Raw genomic sequence first — 12857 nt, forward strand, 5'->3', positions numbered from 1 at the left:
TATTGGTCTATAGTTCCCTGGCTTGTCCTTACCACCTTTCTTGAACAGTGGCACCACGTTAGCCAACCTCCAGTCTTCTGGTACCTCACCTGTGACTATCGATAATACAAATAGAACATAGAACAGCACAGAACAGCCCCTTCAGCCCACGATGTTGTGCTGAACACTGATCCTCATGTATGTGTACCCTCAAATTTCTGTGACCATATGCATGTCCAGGAGTCTCTTAAATGTCCCCAATGACCCTGCCTCCACAACTGCTGCTGGCAACGCATTCCACGCTCTCACAACTCTCTGTGTAAAGAACCCGTCTCTGACGTCTCCTCTATACTTTCCTCCAACCAGCTTAAAACTATGACCCCTCGTGTTAGTCATTTCTGCCCTGGGTATCTGGCTATCGACTCTATCTATGCCTCTCATTATCTTGTATACCTCAATTAGGTCCCCTCTCCTCCTCCTTTTCTCCAATGAAAAAAGTCCGAGCTCAAAAATATCTCAGCAAGAGGCTCAGCATTCACTTGCCTAGCTTTCTACAGAGGTCGAGGGTACACCTGATCAGGTCCTGGGGATTTATCCACCCTTATGCATTTCAAGATACCCAGTACTTCCTCCTCTTTAATATGGACATTTTTCAAGAAGTCACCATCTATTTCGCTTCATTCTATACCTTCCATGTCCTTTTCCACAGTAAATACTGATGCAAAATACTCATTTAGTATCTCCCCCATTTTCTGCGGCTCCACACAATGGCCACCTTGCTGATCTTTGAGGGGTCCTATTCTCTCTCTAGTCACCCTTTTGTCCTTAATGTATTTATAAAACCCCTTTGGATTCTTTTTAACTCTATTTGCCAAAGCTATCTCATGTCCCCTTTTCGCCATCCTGGTTTTCTCTTCAGTAAACTCCTTCTACGTTTATACTCTTTTAAGGATTCATTTGGTTTATCCTGTCTATACCTGACACATGCTTCCATCTTTTTCTTAACCAAACCCTCAATTTCTTTAGTCATCCAGCACTCCCTATACCTACCAGCCTTTCCTTTCACCCGAACAGGAATATACTTTTTCTGAGTTCTCGTTATCTCATTTCTGAAGGCTTCCCATTTTCCAGCTGTCCCTTTACCTGTGAACATCTGCCCCCAGTCAGCTTTCGAAAGTTCTTGCTTAATACCGTCAAAATTGGCCTTTCTCCAATTTAGAACCTCACTTTTAGATCTGGTCTATCTTTTCACATCACTATTTTAAAACTAATAGAATTATGGTTGCTGACCCCAAAGTGCTCCCCCACTGACGCCTCAGTAACCTGTCCTGACTTATTTCCCAAGAGTAGGTCAAGTTTTGCACCTTCTCTAGTAGGTATATCCGTATACTGAATCAGAAAATTTTCTTGTACACACTTAACAAATTCCTCTCCATCTAAACCCTTCACACGAAGGCAGTTCCTGTCTATGTTTGGAAAGTTAAAATCCCCTACCATAGCCACCCTATTATTCTTACAGATAACTGAGATCTCCTTACAAATTTGTTTCTCAATTTCCCTCTTAGTATTAAGGGGTCTATACTACAATCCTAATAAGGTGTTTTTTTTCTTTGTTATTTCTCAGTTCCACCCAAATAACTTCCCTGGATGTATTTTCAGTAATATCTTTCCTCAGCACAGCTGTAATAGAACATAGAACATAGAACAGTACAGCAAAGAACAGGCCCTTCAGCCCATGATGTTGTGCCGACCACTGCTCCTCATGTATGCACCCTCAAATTTCTGTGACCATATCCATGTCCAGTAATCTCTTAAATGGCCCCAATGATCTTGCTTCCACAACTGCTGCTGGCAATGCATTCCATGCTCTCACAACTCTCTGTGTAAAGAGCCCACCTCTGACATCCCCTCTATACTTTCCTCCAACCAGCTTAAAACCATGATCCCTCGTGTTAGTCATTTCTGTCCTGAGAAATAGTCTCTGGCTATCGACTCTATCCATGCCTCTCATTATATTGTATACCTCAATTAAGTCCCCTCTCCTCCTCCTTTTCTTCAATGAAAAAAGTCTGAGCTCAGTCAACCTCTCTTCATAAGATAAGTCCTCCAGTCCAGGCAGCATTCTGGTAAGCCTCCTCTGAACCCTCTCCAAAGCATCCACATCTTTCGTATAATAGGGCGACCAGACCTGAACGCAGTATTCCAAGTGCGGTCTAACCAAAGTTTTATAGAGCTGTAACAAGATCTCACGACTCTTAAATTCAATCCCCCTGTTCATTGAAAGCCAAAACACCAAATGCTTTCTTAACAACCCTGTCCACTTGGGTGGCCATTTTAAGGGATCTATGTAACTGCACACCAAGATCCCTCTTTTCCTCCACACTGCCAAGAATCCTATCCTTAATCCTGCACTCAGCTTTCAAGTTCGACCTTCCAAAATGGATCACCTCACATTTATCTAGGTTGAACTCCATCTGCCACCTCTCAGCCCATCTCTGCATCCTGTCAATGTCCCGCTGCAGCCTACAACAGCCCTCTATACTGTCAACGACACCTCCAACCTTTGTGTCATCTGCAAACTTGCTGACCCATCCTTCAATCCTCTCATCCAAGTCATTAATAAAAATTACAACAGTAAACGTCCAAGGACAGAGCCCTGTGGAACACCACTCACCACAGACTTCCAGGCAGAATATTTTCCTTCTACTACCACTCGCTGTCTTCTGTTGGCCAACCAATTCTGTATCCAGACAGCTAAGTTCCCCTGTATCCCATTCCTCTTGACCTTCTGAATGAGCCTACCATGGGGAACCTCATCAAATGCCTTGCTGAAGTCCATATACACCACATCCACAGCTCGACCCTCATCAACTTTCCTAGTCACATCCTCAATGAACTCGATAAGGTTTGTGAGGCATGACCTGCCCCTCACAAAGCCTTGTTGACTGCATTTAATCAAGCCATGCTCTTCCAGATGGTCATAAATCCTATCCGTCAGAATTCTTTCTAACACCTTGCAGACGACAGATGTGAGACTTACTGTCTGTAATTGCCTCTTGAAGAGAGGAATTACATTTGCTTCTCTCCAGTCCTCAGGTACGACTCCAGTGGAGAGCGAGGATGCGTAGATCTTCGCAAGTGGCGAAGCAATTGCATTTCTCGTTTCCCAAAGCAGCCGAGGGCAAATCTGGTCCGGGCCTGGCGACTTGTCAATCTTAATGTTTGACAAAATTTTCAGCACATCAGCTTCCTCTATCTCTATCCATTCCAGCATGCACACCTGCTCTTCAAAGGTTTCATTCACTACAAAGTTTGTTTCTTTCGTAAAGACAGAAGCAAAAAACTCATTTAGGGCTTCCCCTACCTCCTCCATCTCCACACACAAATTCCCTATGCTATCCCTGATCGGCCCTACTCTTTCTTTGACCATTCTCTTATTCCTCACATAAGTGTAAAATGCCTTTGTGTTCTCCCTAATCCATTCTCCCAAGCCTTTCCAGTGCCCCCTCCTGGCTCTCCTCAGACCATTTTTAAGCTCCTTCCTCGTCTGCCTGTAATCCTGTAGAGCTGAGCTTGACCCTAGCTTCCTCCACCTTATGTAAGCTACCTTTTTCCTTTTGACGAGAAGCTCCACCGCTCTCGTCATCCAAGGTTCCTTTATCTTACCACTTCTTGCCTGTCTCAGAGGGACATATTTATTCATCACTTGCAACACCTGTTCCTTAAACAGTTTCCACATGTCTATAGTGCCTTTACCATGGAACAGTTGCTCCCAATCCATGCTTCCTAACTCATGTCTAATCGCATCATAGTTTCCTCTTCCCCAATTAAATATCCTCCCATTTTGTCTAATCCTCTCCTTCTCAATAGCTATGTAGAATGTGAGGCAGTTGTGGTCACTATCACCAAAATGCTCTCCCACCACAACATCTGATACCTGCCCCGGCTCGTTTCTGAGAATGTCTAGAATGGCCTCTCCCCTCGTCGGCCTGTCAATGTACTGAGTTAGGAAACACTCCTGAACACACCTTACAAAAACAGCTCCATTCAAATCTTCTGCTCAAAGGAGGTTCCAATCAATATTGGGAAAGTTAAAGTCACCCATTACAACAACCCTACCGACCCATGCTTTCTTCCATCTCCCTGTTGCTATTGGAAGGCCTGTAGTAAACGCCTAACGAGGTGACTGTTCCCTTGCTGTTCCTAATTTCCAACCATACTGACTCGGTAGGCAGATCTTCCTCGACAATGGAAGCTTCTGTAGCTGTGATACCGTCTCTGATTCGTAGTGCTACACCCCCTCCTCTTTTTCCCCTCTCCCTATTCTTTTTAAATGCTCTAAACCCTGGAACATCCAGCAACCATTCCTGCCCCTGAGAAACCCATGTCTCTGTTATGGCCACAACATCATAGCACCAGGTACTGATCCATTCTTTAAGTTCATCACTTTTATTCCTGATACTCCTTGCGTTAAAGCAGACACACTTTAACTGATCCCTTGGTTCCTTCCCAGGAAAATCCTTCCCACGAGCTGGTCTACCTCTTGCTATTGCCTCATCTGCATCAACTCTCACCTCCGGTATACAGCTCAGGTTCCTACCCCCTGCCATACTATTTTAAATCCTCTCGAACTACTCGAGCAAACCTTCCACCCAGGACATTGGTCCCCTTCCAGTACAGGTCCCACCTTCCCCAGAAGGCATCCAAATTATCTACATATCTGAAGCCCTCCCTCCTACACCAGCTGCGCATCCACGTATTAAGCTGCTCCCGCTCCCTGTTCCTTGCCTCGCTATCTCGTGGCACCATTAGTAAACTAGAGAATACTACTCTGTACGTCCTGCTTTGCAGCTTCCATCCTAACTCCCTGAAATCACTTTTTATATCCTCAGTCCTTTTCCTGGCTATATCATTAGTGTCAATATGTAACAAGATTTCTGGCTGTTCGCCCTCCCCTTTTAGAACCTTATACACCCGATCGGAGACGTCCCGGACCCTGGCACCAGGGAGGCAACATACCTTCCGGGAATCCCGATCCTGACCACAAAATCTCCTGTCGATTCCCCTAACTATCGAGTCCTCTACCACGAGTACTTTTCTATCCTGCCCCCTTCCCTTCTTTGCCACAGTGTCAGGCTCAGTGCCAGAGAACTGACTGCTATGGCTTTCCTCTGGTAGGTCATCCCCCCAGCAGAATCCAAAACGGTATACTTATTGCTGAGGGGAAAGTCCACAGGGGATCTCTGCACTGTCTGTCTGTCTGCTTTCCTCCCCCTAACTGTAACCCATCTATCCTTGTCCTGAGCCTTAGGAGTGATCAACTCCCGGTAACTCCTCTCAATTACCCCCTCAGCATCCTGAATGATCTGTAGTTCATCCAGCTCCAGCTCCAATTCCCTAACACGGTTTTCAAGGAGCTGGAGGTGGGAGCACTTCCCGCAAATGTAGCCAGCGGAGATGTGTGCCATGTCTCCCACCTGCCACATTCTGCAGGAGGAGCAAGCAACTGCCCTAGCATCCATACCCGACTTATCTGAACACCCACTCAGTACAAAGTAGAAAGCTTAGTTCAAGTTGCTATAAAATTAATAACAAGCTTATATTCAATAGAGGAAGTTTAGAATGAACCTTACCTTATGAACTAGGTTAGAGGAGGAGGGCGGGTGGGAGACACTACAGTAGTAGAGTCTCGGGTTTAACTGCCTTGCTGATAGATATGGTCACTGCTTTCCTTCCCGGCTGCCCCTCTGGTCCTCGTCACTTCCTCCGCTGCTCCCGCTCCTTTTGTGAAAGGGAAAACACCGCTGTCCGCTACCGGTAAGTAATTTAAAAAAAAACTGCCTTACCATAGCTGCAGTCTTTCCCTTATCGGCATGAATGATATAGCCAGGAAAAGGTTCGAGGATATAATGCCATTCCTTATCAAAATTGCCAACTCCCCTCCTCTCTTGCCTCCCTTTCTATCCTTCCTGTAGCATTTGTATCCTGGAACATTAAGCTGCCAGTCCTGCCCATCCCTGAGCCATGTTTCCATAATTGCTATGATATCCCAGTTCCATGTTCCTAACCATGCTCTGAGTTCATCTGCCTTCCCTGTTAGGCCCCTTGCATTGAAATAAATGCAGTTTAATTTATTAGTCCTACCTTGTCCCTGCCTTCCCTGACTGTTTGACTCGCTTCTATTCTCAACTGTACCAGTCTCAGATTGATCTCTTTCCTCACTATCTCCCTGGGTCCCACCCCCCACCTTACTAGTTTGAATCCTCCTGTGCAACTCTAGCAAATCTCCCTGCCAGTATATTGGTCCCCTTCCAATTTAGGTGCAATCCATCCTTTTTGCATAAGTCACTTCTACCTCAAAAGAAACTCCAGTGATCCAAAAATGTGAATCCTTCTCCAATACACCAGCTCCTCAGCCACGCATTCATCTTTTCTATCCTCCTATTCCTGTTCTCACTAGCTCATAGCATTGAGAGTAATCCAGATATTACTACTCTCGAGGACCTCCTTTTTAAATTCCTGCCTAACTCTCTGTAATCTCCCTTCAGAATCTCAACCTTTTCCCTTCCTATGTCATTGGTTCCAATGTGGACAATGACCTCTTGCTGGCCCCTCTCCCCTGTGAGAACATTCTGCATCCTCTCTGAGACATCCTTGATCCTGGCACCAGGGAAGCAACACATCATTCTGATTTTTCGCTGCTGGCCACAGAAACATCTGTCTGTACCTCGGACTAGAGAGTCCCCACAATTGATCTCTTGGAACCTGATGTACCCCTCGTTGCATTAGAGCCAATCTAAATGCCAGGAACTTGGCTGTTCGTGCTACGTTCCCCTAGGAATCGATCACCCCCTACGTTTTCCAGAACAAATACTAGTTTAAAATGGGGATAGCTACTGAAGACTCCTGCACTAACTGCTTATCCCTCTTACCTTTCCTGGAGATAATCCACCTATGTATCTGTATCTGCGACTTTTCCCCCTTCCTATAACTGCCATCCATCACATACCGTTGTTGTTGCAAATTCCTCATTGTCTCTGTCTCTCTAACCGATCCATTCGATCTGATAGGATTCACAGCCAACAGCATTTATTGCAGATATAATCCACAGTAACCCGCAAGCTCTCTTTAAACTCCCACATCCGACAAGAAGCGCATATTTTTGCCATTTTTTTGCCAAAGGCCATTTTTGCTCCTTCACAATCTACAGCCCCAGAAAATAACACCATCTTATTCCTCTACAAAACACTGCTCCAGGTTAAATTAATCGTTATGGCTTATATTTTAAGTTTAATCAAGAGACATATCTCAAAAACATATAATCAAGAAAGAACCCACTCTACTCATTACTGCAGACTTTCTGTAGGCCACACTTAAAACTATTCACTTATCTGTTTCTGTGCTGTGACTTCACCCCAACTGTTCCTCCAAGATCAGTTGTGAATTTCACTGTTTGTTGATTTTCCCAGATGCATTCCGATGTCAAGTGATACATGAATTCAAACAGCAAAAGCAAGTTCACTGTGGTGTCAGTTTCTTTTTCTCTCTCTCTCCCCTGCACTGACCTCACCATGTGTTTCCTTTGTCTGTACCTCTCCTTTTTTAAAACTTCTGTCGTTTTGACTTTGTTTTCTCCAAAGTTCCAAAACAATGCAACAGCATATGAAACAGTAATTGCTGCTCCTGGAATTCGAGGAATTCACGTCCAACACCTAAAATATCTCAAAAAAGGAGTAGCTGTTTTAGCTAGAAATTTTTCCCAGCCTCCATCTTGGATTACCCAGAATCCACCTATGTGATCTGCCTGTATTGCTCGCAAGACCACAGCTTTCCACTGTGCCTTGGTACACGTGACAATAAATTCAATTCAATTTAATGGAATGAGCTGCCAGAGGAAGTAGTGGAGGCTGGTGTAAATGCAATATTTAAAAGGCATCTGGATGGGTATATGAATAGGCAGGGTTTAGAGTGATCTGGGCCAAATGCTGGCAAATGGTACTAGATTAGATTAGAATATCTGGTCGGCATAGATGAGTTGAACTGAAGGGTTTGTTTTCATGCTGTACATCTCTGTGACTCTATGACTCCACCTATGCTTCCTGATGCCTCAGGAAAGCAGTCAATATAATCAAGGACTTTTCCCACCCCAGTTACACTGTCTTCCACCCTCTGCAATTGGGCAGAAGATATAAAAAGTTTGTATACACATACGAACACATTCAAAAACCATTTTTTTCTTCTGTTATTATCCTTTTGAACATACCTTTCAAATGTTAATGTTGCTCTCTCTCTCTGCACATTCTCTGCAGTTATGACAATGCTGCATTCTGTTCTGCTACCTGATGCACTTTGTATGGAACAATCTGCCTGTCGAGCACACAAAACAACATTTTCACTTTATCTTAGCATACGTGACAACAATAAATCAAATCAAATCATGAATAAAAACTGTCCTAATCATGAACAGCAAATTAATTCATAGTCCTTTTCTACTCCTAAGCAATTTAGAACAGTACTAAATAAACATCTACCTGCAATTCCAGTTTTAAATACACTTTATTCTCAAGAATGTATGTTTATCACAAACAAAGGAGCAGCTTTACAGACGTTCAACTTCTCTTCAATATTTTGGGGTCATCCAGGTGTTGGCAAAAAAAGGGAGCACAATGCCCCTATGTTACCTCCTTGTACCCTATGAGATAACGAACACATACAAATTATCATCAGTGTCTGGCCAGATCAAAAACCTATCTTGGCAGTGAATCTCTGCCAATTGGTATTAAGTTTCATGTCTCATTCTTCCTTTCTTTCTTCTCTGTGATGAGCAATAAGTGCACTGATAGAAATAAGATAACGTATAAGCATTACATGAATAATATTGCATTCAAACAAAATAAGATTAAACAGAAAATGGAGAGCTTGGATTATTGGAAGCAGAACCACATGAGGGCTCATCATGAGTAAAGTAAACAATACTTGCATAAAAGGAAAAGAAAAGGGTCTGCTTCAAAGAGGAAAGTCAGAAGCATTTTTTGAATTAAATTACAAGCCTTTTAATGATTTTTTTTTAAATGAAGTAGATGGTGGCCAAATAGTGATGATGAATATGTGCAATTACAGTTTTAAAGCAATGGAAAAATGTGATGATGTAAACTAGCCGGGGTGGGGACACGTTAATTTGTGCTAACGAAACTCTGAATGCTGTGGGTTCAAATTTTATTTAGTTTTCTATTTCAATACTTACATATTCATGGATCAAAACAACAACAGATCCATCCGTTGTGTCTAAAATATGGACTGAATTCTGTATGTTTCTGACTATATTTGTTTCGGCCCCACAAAAAAACCCAATCAGTTCTATTATTCTCATGATTGCTGCTGGAAATTTTGCAAAAACAAGTTCTGTTCTTTTTTTTGGTCTTTTTACACTTTTAGTTATTTATCTTCATTTGCTTCAATGTCTATTTATCAAAACTATTTTATTACTGCACATTTGAACATCCTTCCACTGTACTTCCTGTGTCATATTTAACACCATTATCTGACATCCAATACCGCATGAACACAAACTTACTGCAATTAAACAGTGAGAAGACTGAAGGCGATGATGTTAAAGTTTGGTTTCTAGCTGTTGCCTTTGTCTTTCTTTCTGGCAACTGTCTTAGGAACTAAACCACTGCTCTCTCATTAAAAGTGATGTGTTAGCCTGAGGGGTCATGCTGCCTTGGGTAAAGGGAGAGATTGAGAAGGAGAGTTCTTCATGGTAGCCATAACCAATATGGAAATTAAACCCATGCTGTTGGCATTACTCTGTATTGGAAACCAGCCAACTGAGTTAACTGACCCTAGACAGTTGGCATATTGAATCCTGGATTCAGATTCCAATCACACATACACACCATTGCTAAGACTGTCTATCTCTTTTTTTTTAGATTAGATTAGATTACTTACAGTGTGGAAACAGGCCCTTCGGCCCAACAAGTCCACACCGACCCGCCGAAGCGCAACCCACCCATACATTTACCCCTTACCTAACACTACGGTCAATTTAGCATGGCCAATTCACCTGACCTGCACATCTTTGGACTGTGGGAGGAAACCGGAGCACCCGGAGGAAACCCACGCAGACACGGGGAGAACGTGCAAACTCCACACAGTCAGTCGCCTGAGTCGGGAATTGAACCCGGGTCTCTGGTGCTGTGAGGCAGCAGTGCTAACCACTGTGCCACCGTGCTGCCCTTTCTCTGTAATAGCAGCTCACCCCGGCTTTGCTTTAACTCATTTGGTAAATCTCACACTTAAACTTTGTTACGTCTAGACTTGAATATTCCTATGCAATCCTGGCTAGTCTCCAAAATTCTGATGTCTATATCCTAACTTTAAGCAAGTCATTAAACTATCCACACTCTGCATCCTGCCTTTACATTAATAGTGGATTCTGCTTTGATCTTAAAACTCTCAGAATTGTTTTCAAATCTCTAAATGCCTCTCCCCTCCAGCCCCACAATATTTTGAGATATCTGCCCACTTCTCATTTTGGCCTTGTCAGCAACAATTTTACTCATTGGCTACACTTTCAGTTGACTAGGCACCAAGCTATGGAGTTCTCTTCCTGCATCTGTCCAATCTGAACACTGTTAAGACCCTTCCGAGGCAAAGCACTAATGAAGTTTTTGGCCATCTATCCTCACATTGCACAGAGTCGTAGAGATGTTCAGCACAGAAACAGACCCTTCAGTCCAATTCATCCATGCTGACCAGATGTCCTAACCTAATCCAGTCCCATTTATCAGCACTTGGCCCATATCCCCCTAAACACTTCCTATTCATACACTCATCCAGATGCCTTTTAAATGTTGTAATTGTACTAGCCTCCACCATTTCCTCTGGCAGCTCATTCCAGACACCCATCACCCTTTGCGTGAACAATTGCCTCTTAGATCCCATTTAAATTTTTCACCTCTCACCCTAAACCTATGCCCTCTAGTTCTGGATTCTCCCACCCCAGGGAAAACACCTTGTCAATTTACCCTATCCATGCCCCTAATGATTTTACAAACCTCTACAGGGTCATCCCTCAGCCTCTAGTGCTACAGAGAAAACAGCCCCAGCCTACATGATGTGACTCAGTGTCCTATATTGTTTTATAATGTTCCTATGAAAGACTCATGCAACTGATTGGTTTTTATTTTATATTCAAACAATATAGAATTATAGAATCCCTACAGTGCAGAAAGAGGTCATTCAGCCCATCAAATCTGTACTGACCTGCCAAAGAGCAATCCACCCCGGCCCATCCCCATAACCCCACAATTACCAAGGCTAATTCACCTAATCAACCCATTCTTGGACATTATGGACAATCTTAGCATGGCCAATCCACCTAACCTGCATATCTCTGGACTGTAGGAGGAAACTAGAGCAATGGGTGGAAACCCATGCAGGCGTAGGAAGAATATACAAACTTCACACAGGCAGTCGTCCAAGGCTAATGATACTGTGAGGCAGCAATACTAGCCACTAAGTCACCATGCAAATCAGAAGCAGTGACAAAAAAAATTGTTAAATCAGAAATTAAACTAAGTGAATTGCTTTAAAAAGGTGAAAGTTGATGCTGATACTCTCACTTATTACAAATTGATAACATAAACATTTCTGATTTGAAAAATGTAATATTTACTATACTACCTTTATTTCAATCAAACAGTTGTTTGCGTTCTCTTACAAATTACTGTAGACCACTTTCTCCGATTAGTGTCCTCCTAACTCAACAGTGTGGTCTGTAACCTCCAATCTTGTTGATAATGGTATAAAATGGATACGGCTGAACTAACATGCTTGTTTTATACTTAATGTTCTCTTATTTTAATACCAACAGAAGCAGACGCTGGGTAAGTATACAATGGACATTCAGTTCAATACTGTTCACTTATTACCATTGCACAAAATTAAAGCATTTTCTCTTTCTGCAGATTCACTTATTCAAATTATATTTCCTGCTTTATATTCTTAATCTCTAAACCCTTCTTCAAGCAATGGTTTCATCTCTCACTCTCTCTCAAACCCAATGTATACCCGACTTAAGCTGCACAATGACTGTAGCTTCCTCCTGCAAATCAATTCCCCTCAGCCAAGCTTGTGCCACATCCACAGCCAGCAACAACAAAAACAAAAGTTGCTGACAAAGCCCAGCAGGTCTGGCAGCATCTGTGGAGAGAAATCAAGAGTTCATGTATCAGGTTGAGTCACCCTTCCTCAGAACTCAGAGGAATTAATGACAGTGTCCAAGAAAAAATGATTGGAACAGAAACCCTGCCAGAGAGAGGAGCAGAACATTACAACGTGGGCATGCCTATTAGAGAAGTGTCAGTGAGTTAAATACTAAATAAAAATTAAAAGAACTGCTGATGTTGTAAATCAGATTCAACAAAAATTGCTCAGAACTGACGAAGGATCACGTGACCCAAACCATTCCATTCTGATTTCTTGCCACATGCTGCCAGATGTGCTGAGCTTTTCCAACAACTTCTGTTTTCATTTCTGATTTCCAGCATCCGTAGTTCCTTCAGTTCCTGCCACACCCACCTTTTTTTGTTATCAGAGCTGATTTTCTATTCATTTTCCATTCTCACTTTCTCTGACAAGCTTTCCTAACTAATATAATGGAGTCTTGCTGCTTACATATAGAACATAGAACATTACAGCGCAGTACAGGCCCTTCGGCCCTCGATGTTGCGCCATCCTGTCATACTAATCGGAAGCCCATCCCACCTACACTATTCCATGTACATCCATATGCCTGTCCAATGACGACTTAAATGCACTTAAACTTGGCGAATCTACGACCGTTGCAGGCAAAGCATTCCATACCCTCACTA

General features: G+C 42.9%; 1 long non-coding RNA gene across 1 annotated transcript in view; it reads right to left on the bottom strand.

The window, feature by feature from the left end:
- The window catches only part of LOC132832314 (uncharacterized), a 128845-nt gene that overhangs the window by 11316 nt on the left and 104672 nt on the right, over window positions 1-12857 (bottom strand). Inside the window, exon 2 of the long non-coding RNA XR_009646926.1 lies at window positions 8243-8346. This is a non-coding gene — a long non-coding RNA (uncharacterized LOC132832314). The remainder of the gene's footprint in view (window positions 1-8242; window positions 8347-12857) is intronic.

This window comes from Hemiscyllium ocellatum, chromosome 34 (assembly GCF_020745735.1).
Source record: "Hemiscyllium ocellatum isolate sHemOce1 chromosome 34, sHemOce1.pat.X.cur, whole genome shotgun sequence".
NCBI lineage: Eukaryota > Metazoa > Chordata > Chondrichthyes > Orectolobiformes > Hemiscylliidae > Hemiscyllium > Hemiscyllium ocellatum.